The 14,831-nt window shown below is 38.4% G+C and overlaps 1 protein-coding gene and 1 non-coding gene across 13 annotated transcripts in view; one reads left to right on the top strand and one right to left on the bottom strand.

The window, feature by feature from the left end:
• PTPN13 (protein tyrosine phosphatase non-receptor type 13) overlaps nt 1-12,253 on the bottom strand; it is a 209,904-nt gene extending 197,651 nt beyond the window's left edge. For 9 of the 12 annotated variants that reach the window (XM_067036011.1, XM_059066374.2, XM_059066384.2 and 6 more), the window contains exon 1: nt 11,649-12,159. The gene's annotated coding sequence lies outside the window, so the exon portion shown is untranslated. Of the gene's footprint in view, nt 1-11,648 lie in introns of all 12 variants that reach the window. The other 3 variants (XM_059066385.2, XM_067036014.1, XM_059066378.2) reach the window with 2 other exon arrangements.
• Nucleotides 2,956-3,027, top strand: TRNAE-UUC (transfer RNA glutamic acid (anticodon UUC)). The gene has a single exon. It is a non-coding gene; the product is annotated as a tRNA-Glu (tRNA).
• Nucleotides 12,254-14,831: the final 2,578 nt, after the last annotated feature.

Here is a 14,831-nt window from a genome sequence, read left to right as displayed (position 1 = left end):
TTAACTGTAGTCAAATAATCTTGTGGGTATTTTTTCCTACCAATTTCCATATTTTTCACATATTCACGGGGGCATGGCCGATTTATTTGCCCATTTTATTTCTTTTAAGATGTCAACCATTTTAGTTTTAAAGTAAATATGTAGCTACTATGTCTAAAAAGATCTTACATGTAAAACATCTGATAACCAAAGCATAGTCAGTGGCCTAATCAAAACATACTAGAGAGGCTAAAATCTGTGGATGAAGAGATAAGCCAAGCTTTTTTCCTCAGTATAATTAATCATATTTCTTAGGTTGCTGTTTTGCCCAGTATATATAGATGAAAAGGGAAGTGAAAAGTAAAGAATTCTTGTAAACTGAATCCATGGGCTGTGCCCAATCATTTTATATATGTAATGACTCAGGAATAAAGCTCATGCAACTTTCTGAGGTAGACATTATTATTTCCATTTTACAGATCAGACATAGAGAGATTAAATTACTTATCCAAAATGACTCTAAATACTAAAAGAGGTAAAACGCAAACCGAGGACTACCTAAATTTAAAATCCGTGCTCTTTCTACTATACTTCCAAATTTATGTTTGAATGTTAATAAATTATAACACTGCCTAGATTTAGTTTTCACAAAAGCTAAACATTTAAGAACAGACATAAATATATTAATTTTGTCTTGTTAAAGGTTAATAATAATTTAATATTTCAATGGTAGGTTAAATACTGATTTTTTAAAATTATATGAATGATACATACTTACTACAAGGAATTAACTATGAAACAATGCAAAGTATAAAGTACTAAACAATCTTAATGGCTGTGAACCAGACTCTACAGAAAGTAAATCTAGTTTATTAATTATCTTCTAGGTCAAGGCTCTTTAATAAGCATAATGTATGTGTTAGCTATCAAGTGATAAGTCAGTAAAACTAAGCCTCCTATCCCCCCAAAAACCTAGCATAGGATCTATAATTTATTCAGAGGTACTACAACCAAATCCCATTAAACTGGAAACAAACAGCGATCAGATGTTAGGCAGTCTGGAGAAAATAATAATTGGATCCCCAATATCAACTCTCTTCAGTTTGTTTTGGGACAGCCAAGTGCCCAGCAAAAAACTACAAAAAAACCCTACAATTCCCAGTGTCCCTTTAGGTACAGATGGCCAATATAAAGTCATTGGGTAAGACTTTCAAGAAAATTGTTTAAAAGGATCTGACTCAGCTGGAAGGTACACCCTTTTTTGCCATTTCCCCCATTTCTTCCATATATTCTGACTAGAAGGACAACATTTTTATAGAATGCTAGCAGCCATTTTGTAACCAAGAGGGCATCTTGAGGATGAAAGCCATGCAGTAAGGAGGTAGAGAAGAAAAAAAAAAAGATGTCTGGGTTCATTGCCATGTCTTAAAACAGCCAGAGCAGCTCTGGAGTCGTATGCCTGGACTTTATATCAGAGAAAAGGAAATCCATATCTTCTTAGGTCATTGTTATGCTGGGTCTCTTGTACTAGCAACCCAAGGCAACTTCTCATCGGAAGAAGCAAAACAAATAATTCCTTGCAGTTGTCTTGGATAGGGCAAACACAAAGAAAATTTCCCAAATCAGTGCTCCTATTATGAAAGATGCTAAGAGATGTACTGTGGATTCTGTAGTTAAATTGTCAAATAAATTAAAATGATAAACAGTTGGCCATCTGTAACCACAGGTTCCACAACCACAGAGTCAACCAACTTCGGATGGAAAATATTTGGGAAAAAAAAATTACAGAAAGTTCCAAAAAGCAAAACTTGAATTTGCTGCATGCTGGCAACTATTTGCATTGTATTTACAATGACTTACACAGTATTTACATTGTATTAGATAGTATAAATAATTTGAAGATGATTTAAAGTATATGGGAGGATTTGTGTAGGTAATATGCAAATACTATGCCATTTTATATAAGGGACTTGAGTATCCACAGCTTTTATATCCATGGGGGTCCTGGAATCAATCCCATGGAGAATACTGAGGGACGACTGTATACATAATCATCTTGGAGATTCATAAGGTATATTAAAGGTTCTAAAAGGGTGTGCAAAATCAGTCAGGATAAACATCTACAAAAACTTACTAAAGAATTTTAGGTTATAGGCTTCCCTGGTGGCACAGTGGTTGAGAATCCTCCTGACAATGCAGCGGACATGGGTTTGAGCCCTGGTCCAGGAAGATCCCACATGCTGCAGAGCAACTAAGCCTGTGTGCCGCAACTACTGAGCCTGCACTCTAGAGCCAGAGAGCCACAACTACTGAGCCCACGCTCCTAGAGCCTGTGCTCTGCAACAAGAGAAGCCACGGCAATAAGAAGCCCATGCACCGCAATGAAGAGTAGCCCCTGTTCGCTTCAACTAAAAACCCACATACAGCAACAAAGACCCAATGCAGCCAAAAATTAATTAATTTATTAAATTTTTAAAAAACACATACCCTTTAAAAGAAAAAGAAAACAATTTTAGGTTATGTTACACAACACTCCTAGGGGCGTAGCAACATAAGATTCACAAATATTAAGTAATATCTCTGTGACTGTGAACAATGTACATTTAAACATACTAGAATTTATGTACCTGAGAGTGTTAACTTTCAAAATAAACACTTTGGGAAGATAGATACCTTTGTACTCAAACACAATATTATCAGAGATATTTCTGGGACTGTCTTTCTAATCATGTTTACAGTCCTATTTTAAAAATCACTCCTTTTACTTTATAATCATTTTTCATTTTAATTGAAATTATTAAATCCTCCTAAATCATTCACCTTTCTAGATCATGATTATTTAATTGAATCACACCTATTCTCAAAGAAGAGATGTGCCACTACAAAGGATCTTCAAAAACAACATGCCATGTGCTCTAAAAAGTAACTCCAAAACAGGAGATGTGTAGGGTTCTAAAAATGAGTAGTTTGGGGAATTCCCTGGCAGTCCAGTGGTTAGGACTTGGCACTTTCACTGCCATGGCCCAGGTTCAATCCCTGGTCAGGGAACTAAGATCCCACAAGCCGCGCAACATGGCCAAAAAAAAAAAAAGGGTAGTCTGAAGAGGATGACATTTATTTTCACAAGTTCCACAAAGTGTGTGAAAAGTAGGCACAGGTTACATATATCAACAAGCCCAAGTAATGAGTGGAAGAAAAGGAAACATGCAGCCCAAGAAACAAAGTAGGGCCATAAACTTTGAAACAAAAAAACATATTTAAGTTCATATATTACCTTTACCCAGGGTATTAAATAAATAAATAAAGCTGTTATAAATAAAAGTATACCAATAATAATAGCTAATATTTATTAAATACTTAGTACGCATTAGGCACTGCTCCAATTGCTTTACATGTTTTAATGAATTAATCATTTAGTCCTTACAACAATCCCATAAAAGAGGCCTGGTAATTATCCTTATTTTGTAGATGAAAAAACTAAAGCACAGGGAAAATTTCCACAAGGTCACAGAGCTTATATATCAGAGTCAGAAATTGAAACTCAGGCAGCCTAGCTCCAAAGTCTAGGGTCTAAATCCCATGCTATACTTTTGTCTCTAAATCAAAGAGGAATGGTCAACACAATGCACAGCTGCATCTAAAAACAATTCATATATATTCAGAACAGTACCCACGTTTGTAAAGTTTTTACATATGATTTAATTTTTACCTTTACAGCTGTTCTGTGCCAATATATCCTGTCAATAGACTGGTTTACTTGGCTTGAACTCAGATGATTAAATATATGTGGCCACAGACTATTCCATTTATCTGCTATCTTGGAAATGTGCCCTCTCTGTGTATCACCAGTGCCTAGTAGAGCGCCGAGCAGAGAATAGGAATTCAATGTACATTTACTGAATACAGAACAATTAAAAAGGGGGCTGGCCAGGGCTTCCCTGGTGGCGCAGTTGTTAAGAATCCGCCTGCCACTGCAGGGGACAAGGGTTCAAGCCCTGGTCCGGGAAGTTCCCACACGCCGCAGAGCAACAAAGCCCATGCGCCACAACTACTGAGCCTGCACTCTAGAGCCTGCGAGCCACAACTACGGACGCCCGCGTGCCTAGAGCCCATGCTCCGGAACAAGCGAAGCCATCACAATGAGAAGCCCATGCACTGCAACGAAGAGTAGCCCCCCGCTCGCCGCAACTAGAGAAAGCACGCACGCAGCAAGGAAGACGCAATGCAGCCAAAAATAAATAAATAAAATAAAATAAATAGATATATATTTTTTAAAAAGGGGGCTGGCCATCAGAATATGGTTAGATCAGTCCAGATTCATCATTACGGCTACTAGAAGAACACTCAACTGGTTTGGTTTACCAACAGTGATTCTTTAATATCCCTTTAGGTGGAAGAACAATATCATCTATTTTTAAATTAAATCTCAGTATCTCAGTACAATCTTAAAACACCCTTGAAGTTAGATGAAGTCTTGATGTACACACATAAACATAGAGAAAGATTAAGATGAAATCTTATTTTAAAAATGTAGCTCTGTTTGGTCTTAAGCTATATAACGAGTATGATATATTATGTGATCACATTAAAATATTTTCTTTTATTTAAAAATTGAAGGAAATCCCATTAAATTTTAATAATGGAAAATAATATAGTCTAGATTTTTTCTTTGTAAGTGTAAGTAAGTAAGAATTATATAACTATGAACACTGAAGGATATGTTGGCTTGAATTACAAATAAAACAGCAATACTGCCCGGTACTGTGTAATAACACATATACTATCTGTTATTTATTTCTGTATACCACAAAGCAGTGCCAGAATTTCAAAGTTCTGATTGAATTCAACTGACTGGTACATATCCACAATATAGTTTTAGCTGGTTTTCATCTGATAATTGAATATTCCTAAACTAAATTATATTTATTGTATATTTTAAAAAATTATAAGTTATTTTGCTTTTTCTAATCTAAGGTTTTTTTAAAAATATTTTATTTATTTATTTAATTTGGTTGCACCGGGTCTTATTTGTGGCATGCAAACTCTTAGTTGCAGCATGCATGTGGGATCTAGTTTTCTGACCAGGGATCGAACCCAGGCCCCCTGCACTGGGAGCTTGCAGTTTAACCACTGCACTACCAGGGAAGTCCCTAAGAGTTTTTTTTTTAATTGAAATATAGTTGATCATTTTTTTTTTTAATGAAACACCTATTTCAGCTTTCATGAAGTACAGCCATAAGGATACATTTTAGCTTTTGTAAATTTTCACACAGTACTTAGAAAACTGGTATATGTTGCATCTGAATCATCGCCTGAAGCTCATTTTTTCACTTCTAGAAACTAGCATCAGAGTCAAATCAAAATAGACTGTTTGGGGCTTCCCTGGTGGCGCAATGGTTGAGAGTCCGCCTGCTGATGCAGGGGACATGGGTTCGTGCCCCGGTCCGGGAAGATCCCACATGCCGCGGAGCAGCTAGGCCCGTGAGCCATGGCCGCTGAGCCTGCGCGTCCAGAGCCTGTGCTCCGGCTCCGTAACGGGAGAGGCCACAACAGTGAGAGGCCCACGTACCACAAAAAAAAAAAAAAAAAAGAATGTCAAAATAGACTGTTTGAAGAATGAATTTAATCAATATTACGTTCAAATAATCCTATGAAATTACATCTTAGCAAACTCAAGAATATGAAAGACATTGAGAGAATGAATTTATCATTCAAAACCTTACAAATAAGGGAAACTCCTGTGTCAAAACACTGATTATTTCTTTTCACTTCAACATTAAATTTTCCAGAAGAGATGTCTGACTACACTAAGACCTAAAATAATCCCTTAATAGTTTAAATGTTTATTTTAAAAATTACACTTTTCTAGAAAAAGTGCTTAAGTAATACTTAAGGAGTGTTAAGAGTAACCAAGTTTCTTAAAAGGGTTCTCTTCTTTTAAAAAATTCTCAGGCTCTATCTTTCTTCCTAAAAAAAAAAAAAAAATACACCAACTTAGAATATTTTTAACACATTCTCAGATTATATAATCATTCTAACCTTAATTTAAGTTATTCAACAAGAATGTTTCATTTTTGTTCCACAACTACATGAGAAATAAGAGGAAAAGCATTAAAATACGAAAATGATATAGGATACAAAACATTCCATCAGACATCCTTTCAACAAAATAACTCTCAACATCTTGGATGCAAATTTTTCTGAACTGAGTAGTTAAAAAAGCATGTGTTTATGTTAAAAGAAATGAACAATCTACCAATAACGAAAAGAAGAAGGAACACTTTTAATTAAAAATAATGTTTCCATTTCTACCCACTTTAGTGTGTTTCTACTCACAACACAATAAACCAGTAAAGAAAACTTTGATTTTTTTTTTTTTTAAGGTGCTAAGGCGGGTGGTGCAGCTGAGATGAACTACATGTACAGTTTCTTCTAAGCTGTGCATCAGTAGTTAACAAGTGACAAACACCATTAAAATTCACAACATAGTGTTAGCTTTCAACAATCTCAAACTGTTTAGGAACCTCATTTTTGTTGAGGGGAATGCTTTCTTGTGGGAAGAAATAGTCTCAGGACTTTCTTGGTGGCGCAGTGGTTAAGAATCCGCCTGCCAACGCAGGGGACACGGGTTCAAGCCCAGGTCCAGAAAGATCCCACATGCGGCGGAGCAACTAAGTCTGTGCACAACTACTGAACCTGAGCTCTAGAGCCTGAGAGCCACAACTACTGAGCCCATGTCCCACAACTACTGAAGCCCGCGCGCCTGGAGCCCATGCTCCTCAACAAGAGAAGCCACCTCGATGAGAAGCCAGTGCACCACAACGAAGAGTAGCCCCCGTTCGCCGCAACTAGAGAAAGCCCACACGCAGCAACAAAGACCCAACACAGCCAAAAATAAATAAATATATTTTTTTAAAAAGAAATAAAGTCCCTCATGCAACTCTATGTTAAAACTAATAAGACGGTTTTCTGTTGGAAAATTCAATTGTACCATATGGCAACTAAGAGTCTCCATTTGTAAAAGAAAAAAAAAAAAGCTTCCCCAGATAGAAAAACCTTGAATCAAATTCCAACACTTAAGTTGAAATGACGACTTTCTCTATTTCCTGAAACTGTTGTAGTACACAAGATTAATTAAGCCATTGGCTGGATTCAGAGCATACTGATAATAAATGATAAACATAAGGACACTCAAGTTCCTCCTCTCAGTTAACTTTGAAAAGGAAAACCTCACAACTAGGTACAAGGAATTGAGGAAAGCGTTAAAAATGTGATATTTCTCCTCACTTAAAAAAAACTATCAAAAATAATATATCTTAAATTATAAATCTAAAGGAAATGACTATATATATCATATTTACCTCATTTCAGATGATGGGAAATTGTAATACAAATTTCCAAATCTTTAGGTAATATAGAACTTTCTGTGATGACAGAAATATTCCATATCTGAGCTGTTCAAAACAGGGGCTACTAGCCACAAGGGGCTACTAGCCACAAGCGGCTACTGAGCACTTAAAATTTGGCTAGTGGGGGGAGGGAAGGACTGGGAATTTGGGATTAGCAGATGCAAACTATTATATATAGGATGGATAAACAACAAGGTAATACTGTTTAGCACAGGGAACTATATTCAATATCCTGTGATAAACCATAATGGAAAAGGATATGAAAAAGAATATACGTATATGTATAACTAAGTCACTTTGCTATAGAGCAGAAATTAAACACAACATTGTAAATCAACCATACTTCAATAAAAATTTCTTTTTTAATTTGGCTAGTGGGAATAAGGAACTGAATTTTAAATGATAGCTAATTAAATTAATTTAAATTTAACCACATGTGCAGCTCTAAGGAACTGGAGGGAAATATTTATACCTTAAATTCTGATTCAAATAGTAAAAATCCTGTAGATGGGCATATACATAGTTGCTTCTGAAACATATTTATTTTTTTTTAATTCTTGTGATTTATGTAGAGGAAAATACCAAAACACAACATAAAAATGTTGCTGCGTTTGTGGGAATCAAATTTTCTATACTCACCTTCTAGAGAGGACTAGAATATTGGTTTGTAAGTTGGCTCCATGTTGTAATTTCTTAGGGCACTTCCAAAAATAAGGATGTGTGGGTCTTACCCCGAAAGATTCTGGTTTAATTGGCATGAATTGAGTCCTGGGCATAAAGATTTTTAAAACCTACCCAGGTGATTCTAACATGCAGCCAGAGTATCACTAAACTAGAAAGAGAATAAGAAACTGTTAAGTATAGATGCAGTGTGCAACCAAAGACATTTCTTTGCTGGTAGGCAAAGAGGACCTTCCAACAACACAGATTCAAGTCAAAACCCCTGAGGGCTATGGTGAGTTACATGTTCTAAACATTCAGGAATGATTTGGGTGTACAATCATAAGTTTTTGCTATTATTGAATGTTATTCAATTACATAAAAGAGATTAGAAAGGAAGGAAATAAACTAAATACTGAGTGTCAATTTGCACTTGCCACTTCTGCGTATATTATTTAATTTCATCCCCAACATACCTTGGGAAGTAGATATTATTAAATTATTTACAGATGTGGAAAGTAAATTTAAAGATGTTCTCTAGGATTTGTACACATGTTTCTCTGACAGTAAAGTCCACCTTCTTTATACTACAGCAGAATTCTCTCTGAGGAAGTTTGTTTCAATAAATTTTCATACTGGAATCAAAGAAAAAGCAGGATTCAGTGGTGGAGCACAGGATAAGGCAAACACGCTTAAACGGGTGCTTAAACCAGTTCCTGTATTTTCTAAACACCTGATAGCAAACCCGGGGAAAAACATGTTCATCTGTGGTTCAAATCTACAGCAGCCTCAACACTAGACCATTTAGAAGTTGCTGCTTTTCTCTCCTAAGAAGGTAAGTAATTGGTCTCCTACTGCCTCACAAGCTATTAGCTATAGTCATACATTCTTCATACAGGATAGAACAGGATGCTTATTCACAGTGACTGACACTAAACAAGAATAAGACAGGGGTCTTAAAGATGTTTTCATTTTGCCCCCTAGACTCACAGGATTACTGGAATTACTCCTCGTGGAGCAGTTTACAGACCACAGTTTTGATGTGACATGCTTACAGTGACTATGTAACTTTAACTTAGATCATTGATGTTCTATATTAATTACTCATTAAAAGCTTTTGAAATCCAGTTCCTGGGTTGTTCAACCCATCTTAATTTTCAAATTAAGAAAAGTTGTCAGTGTAAAAAATTGGAAATCCAGAGCAACAGACCCTCACCCTTCCCATCAGCACTAATCCTTCTATTCTGAGACCCAATACCTTTTTTCCTTTTTCAGGCTCCAGCAGTGTAAAGGGACATTAACTCAAATGAGTCACACTTGGTTACATCAGAGGCCTGAGAGGAGAAAACCTTCAATTCTCTATTCTAATTAATGGCACAGACTTCTCCCAAAGCATATTCCAAAATAAGAAAATGTTGACAGGAGTAACTCCTAAATGCACAGGCTTGGAGTATGGCAGTGTTTCCTTTCGATTTCAATTGGTATTAATTACAATTTAATTATACCACAAAAAATGTCTTGTAGTTTATTTTAAAATTACAAACTCTTGTCAAAAAAAAGAGAGACCATTGTAAAGCAATTATACTCCAATAAAGACGTTAAAAAAAAAAAAAAGAGGAAGAAGCTGCAGCAGCTTCTCAGTAGTCCCTTTCTCTAGCTCATTTGGAATGGGCAATAAGATGAGCTGGAAAAATACATACTCAATTGATATAGGGGAAGCTACAATGCCCCTCATCCAATCCCTGACCTATTAAAAGCAGAATAAAGCAAGGATTTGACCTGTTTTTCTTAATAAAAAAATACATAAATTCCATTCATTTCAAGATTGATACCTATCATCTACCAAAAACAATTAGCCAATTCTCACATTCACTTCCTGCATTTGAGGCATGCCTCCAGAAAAACATAATGTAAGTTTTACAACTTTTGATCCCACCATAGTATCAAACTCCATCCTTGCAATTGACACTGGTTTTAATGGTTTGTGTATGTGTGTTTCTTGTGACATGAAAAGCTATTTATAAATATTTTCAGATGCTGGTAATCACCCTCCGAAAAACAGCAGGATTTACATGTAAGTAAAAGTTTTGGTGGGACAAATGTAAATTCAAACCTACATAACAGATTTTTTTTAAAAAGTTCTTGTATCAACTATACTCCAATAAAAATTAAATAAAAATTTTTAAAAGTTCATGTAAAAGTGAAACACACTTCAAATTAGTTCCTTTTCTTAATAACTAACCCTAGATATTTTTTTCTATTTTTTATTCCAGCTTCCATCCTACCATCTCCCCGACATATACTTCCACAAGGCCTCTAGAACATCAAAGTTAGAATACAAAGTTATTATGAAAAAAGTATAATAAACTTGATTGGACAGTAAAGCAGTCAATTCGCCTCTGTACGAATTTACTGAATCAATACATGCATGAACTTAATAAATAATGCTAATGATATTAACTTAAGAAATAATTTGTATCATAGCACCAACACAAACTGCCAATTTTGTTGGTTGACCCTCCTAACCCAGTCAACAAGAATTTGGGAAAATACCAACGCTTGTTTCATAATACAACGACTTCCATTTTTTCCCCATCCTTTAGTAAACTCTGTAGATCTAAATTTTAAAATCTTTCTAATTAGTTACCTGCACTCTTCAACCCACAGATCAGGTGTCCTACATCTCGTTTAGGTCCCCGCCTTGAAAACAAACACGATTGCCCCATTTTCTGAGAGGTAAACTCACCTCCAGGCAGCTCCCCATGAAGTCACCGCGTTTGTTACTTCAAAGATGCAATTAAACGAAAATGACACAAGGCTGTCCAAGAGATGAGTTGTTAGTGTATGGAGGTGTCGATCATGTATGTGTAAGGCCATTGAAAACTGTATTGCTGTTCTCTATTTTAGTGGTAATACTTCCCATTCCCCCTTCTCCAGTGTATTCACAACAGAGGGAAATTAAACTTTGTAAAAACTTTCTTGCCTCTACCAAACTTTAGCTTTCCAGCTTTCGGTACTACAGTATCTTGTAATGAGTAAAGGCGAGAGGGAGAGGGGTGGTTAGCTCCACTAAGAGAAAAGCAATAAAAGAGCTTTTGCATCAGGCAGTGTCTCTCCCTCTGCTCCTCTTCCCTACCACCCAACCCCCTCTTCTCCGAGCCCTTACATATACACATTCTTCTCGGCGGCCTCTAACCACACCATGTCCACAATCATTTACAGAAATTAGAAACAGACTCTGGGAGCCCTTCCCTTAGCACGCACAGAGCAGAGATGTAGTAGCACGATCGGGCAATGTCACTCTCTATTACCCCACAATGTCTTACCCCCTCTGGGGTTTAATTCCCGAGAATCCGACTTTCCTCCGCAGAGAAGATGGATCTACCTAATTCACAATAAAACATCATCTCATCCCTCCCCACCCCCCACCTAACACACGAAAACACTCCAACCAAAAACAGTTCCTTCCACCAGGGCAACAGGGTTGATTTTAGGGGCTGGGGCAAAAGCAGAGAGAGGAGGAAGAGAGCGAGCGCGGTGCACTTTGTTGGGTACTTTCCGCACACGCAGTCCACAGCCCAAGGCAGCTCTCGTCCTTACCCGCTCTTCCGGAGACCCGGCCCTACTACTGGAGCGCTGGACGAGGGCTGCGGGGACGCTGCGTCGGGGTGGGCAGCCGGCAGCCCCGGCGGGCGCCGAGAGCCTCCACCTCTTCTTCCCCAAGCGGCTGCGAGCGTGGGCCGACGGAGCCGGAGAAGGAGCCTGGGGAGGGGGAAAAGAGGAGCAGCATCTCCTCCTCCTCCACGCCTCCGAAACGCCCCTCCGGCCGCGACCCCGGCCGACCGCCTGACCCTCGAGCGCTCGCGCACCCTTCCCGGCCCTCTGCTGCCCCGTACGCCTCCAAGGGCTTCGCCAAACCCTCTGGTGCGGAACGGCTCAACTCCTGCAGCCGGCTTCGAGCGCTGCCGAGGCGCCAGAGGCGGACCGGGAAGCCAGGGAGTGCTGCTCGCCAGCAAGACGGTCTCTAGGGGCTGTAATCATGGTGTGTCACCCTCGCCGCGCAGCGGCTGCCGGAGCTACTCGCTCCACTCGGGCTACACCTCAGGCGCCCGCACCGGCTCCGCCCAGTTCCTGTCAATCAACCCTCCCCGGATTCCCGGAGCACAGCGGATCTCCGACCCCGCCGTCCCCTCGGCCTCATTGGCCCTCCAGCCCTCCAGCCCCGCCCCCTCCCTAGGGACAAGGTCGCCGGGGAGACAGGCGCCCAGGTTCCCATGACAACCAGAGTCTCGGGCCTGGCTTTTCGCGTTCTTCTGGCTTGCCGGACGCTCAGGTTGATGGCCTGGCAGCGAAGTTCGTATCCCTTGCGGGGTGGGCTCCTAATTTCTGGCCAAGTTGAAAATGCAGCCGACCGCCCCCACACTTCCAACTACAGAAACAGAACTTTGTGGCCCAGCGGAGTGCGAGGGAGAGTGAAAAATGCCCTGTTCTTCCCCTGTCAATCGAAATAACCCCTCCCCCCTTGCCCTCCCTTGCCTCCAGCCTTGTTTCCATATTCCCACCGGGCGGATTTAGGCTTTGAAAGGGTGAGGAGAAGAATGAGAGAAAGAGCAGGGCTGTGCCAGCTCCCTGCAGCAGTATAGCGACTTGGAAATGGCGGGGTCAATGAAAACATTTCGGTTAGTCTTCCCACAGTTGTAAAGTGATCTTCAAAGGTGTGGTGGCAACACTTAGTCAACCCCAAATGCCCTCAGGAAAACTCACATTATCATATTTGTAAAAAAAAAAAAAAAGTATAAATTCTTGTAATTTTTCTTCTGAAGCTGAATTAATCCTAAAGTTAAAAAAAATAAGTAAAATGTTTGACAAAATGGAATAAATAAAGACATCCATTTTTCTATAGGACTACACATTACAACTTGACAGTAGTATATCCTAGCAGCTATGACCCTCCTGCAAGCTAAAAGATTTGGGTTTCAACAATTAACAAGGAAGTCTTACTGAATACATGAGCGAATGGTATCTTGTCATTTGAGTTTCAAAAGTTTGGGTTTATTCTCAGAAGTATGAGGTAAACCTGGTACAAGGGGACCTGGGAGTTACTTTAGTCTTGGACCCCTAATGTTGAGCCCTAGGTGAAACTTAACTTCATGGCTGGTTCCAAAATGGAGAGATCTGAGGCAAAGTTAGAGCTGCAACCCTAGCCCCTGAGGCTGCTGTACACGTATGATGAATGAGGGAATTAATAGTAATGGTTTACCTTTGGCGAGCCTTGAGTTTTCGTTATCTCATTTACTAAATGAATATCTGTGATGGATGTGTTCAGTCAAATATGCCTTGCAAATGTGCACCCAATGTGATTACTCACAGCGCTAAACAATAGAAAATGCACAGCAGAATTTTAAGATAAGGGTCCTGCCCTCAAGCAGATAACCACAGAGCCTAAGAAAGAAAACTAGCCTTCGTGAAACAATTTGAGATTATAGTTAGAATGTGCAGCCAAACACTGAGTGCAGTAGTCAATGAGAGAACGTCTGTGGTATGTAGAAAGGGCTGGATTAGTCAGATTAAGGAGGAAAGGAATTTAAACTGGGCTTTGAAGGGTAGGGAGTGGGATGAAAGAAGCAAAGATGAAGAAAGACATTTGAAGGAAACAAAGTAAAACCAAAGTGCAGCAGCAGGAATAGAGTGGTGAAAGTAAATAACAGTGAGAAGATCAGCCAAGTCGAACTAGAGACAGAAATGAAGGATTGGAGCCCTTTCCCCAGCCTTTCCCCCATTTTCTGAAGTAGTTTTTAAATGTTCTGGTTGAAGTATCAGGGTGGTAAGGTAGAGAGGGAGAGGTAGTTTTGTGAGAATAAAAACCTTCATGGAACATCTGCCTCTGTTTGCCACTGAAAGAAAGTTCATGTATTTATTAGGAAGAAAAGCAACATCCATAATACTTGTAATAACTTGTGAATTCATGTCAGTAAGAAAGTATTAAGAGTATAGTGTTGGAAATTTTCACAAAAGTAGACAAACCACAGTGTTGTGAGCATTTTTCCTTTTTTTTTTTTTTTTTTTGCATTAAGACCATTTCAGGTGATTGCCCTCAAGGCTTTTTCACCAGTAATCCTTCTGTTCTGTATGAGCTGAAAGGCTGGTTTTAAAATAAATGGCTGTGATACCAAAATCTGATAAAGAGTACACAAAAGAGAAATCTATAGGTTAATCTCCTTTTGGATATAATATAAAATTAAAATACAATATTAACAATAGGAACTAGAACTACATTACAAATGATATGCCAAAGTTAAGAGGAATTATGCCAGGTATATAAGAATAATTCAATAATAGAAAACTTATTCATATAGTTGACTATATTAATACGTCAAAGGAGAAAAGCTGTATGTGTCAATTGATATTGAAAAGGATTTTGTAAAATCCAGCATCATTCCTTCATAAAAATTTTTAAAGAATGTATTTTTACATCAAAGCCAGAAACTTGCTGAATAATGAAACACTGTACTTATTCCTGCTGAAGTCAGGAACAAGACCAAGAATGCCCACCATCACACCATGTAAGGCAATGACAGCCAATGAAATTAGATATGGAATGGAAACAAGAAATTAAATACTGAAAATGTTAGGATTGTCATCTGTTTGCAAATTATATGAAAACTCCAGGGATCAATAGATAACCTTTTAGAAGCAATAAAAGATGAGTTAGAGTAACATTTTACATATTTGTAGACAAAACCAACAAGTGGTACAAGTTACAGTCATCCTAATACAGATGGA

Source organism: Kogia breviceps, chromosome 6 (assembly GCF_026419965.1).
Source record: "Kogia breviceps isolate mKogBre1 chromosome 6, mKogBre1 haplotype 1, whole genome shotgun sequence".
In the NCBI taxonomy this organism is placed as follows: domain Eukaryota; kingdom Metazoa; phylum Chordata; class Mammalia; order Artiodactyla; family Physeteridae; genus Kogia; species Kogia breviceps.
The sequence above is the reverse complement of the archived record's forward strand: the minus strand, read 5'-3'. Positions and strand labels throughout refer to the sequence as shown.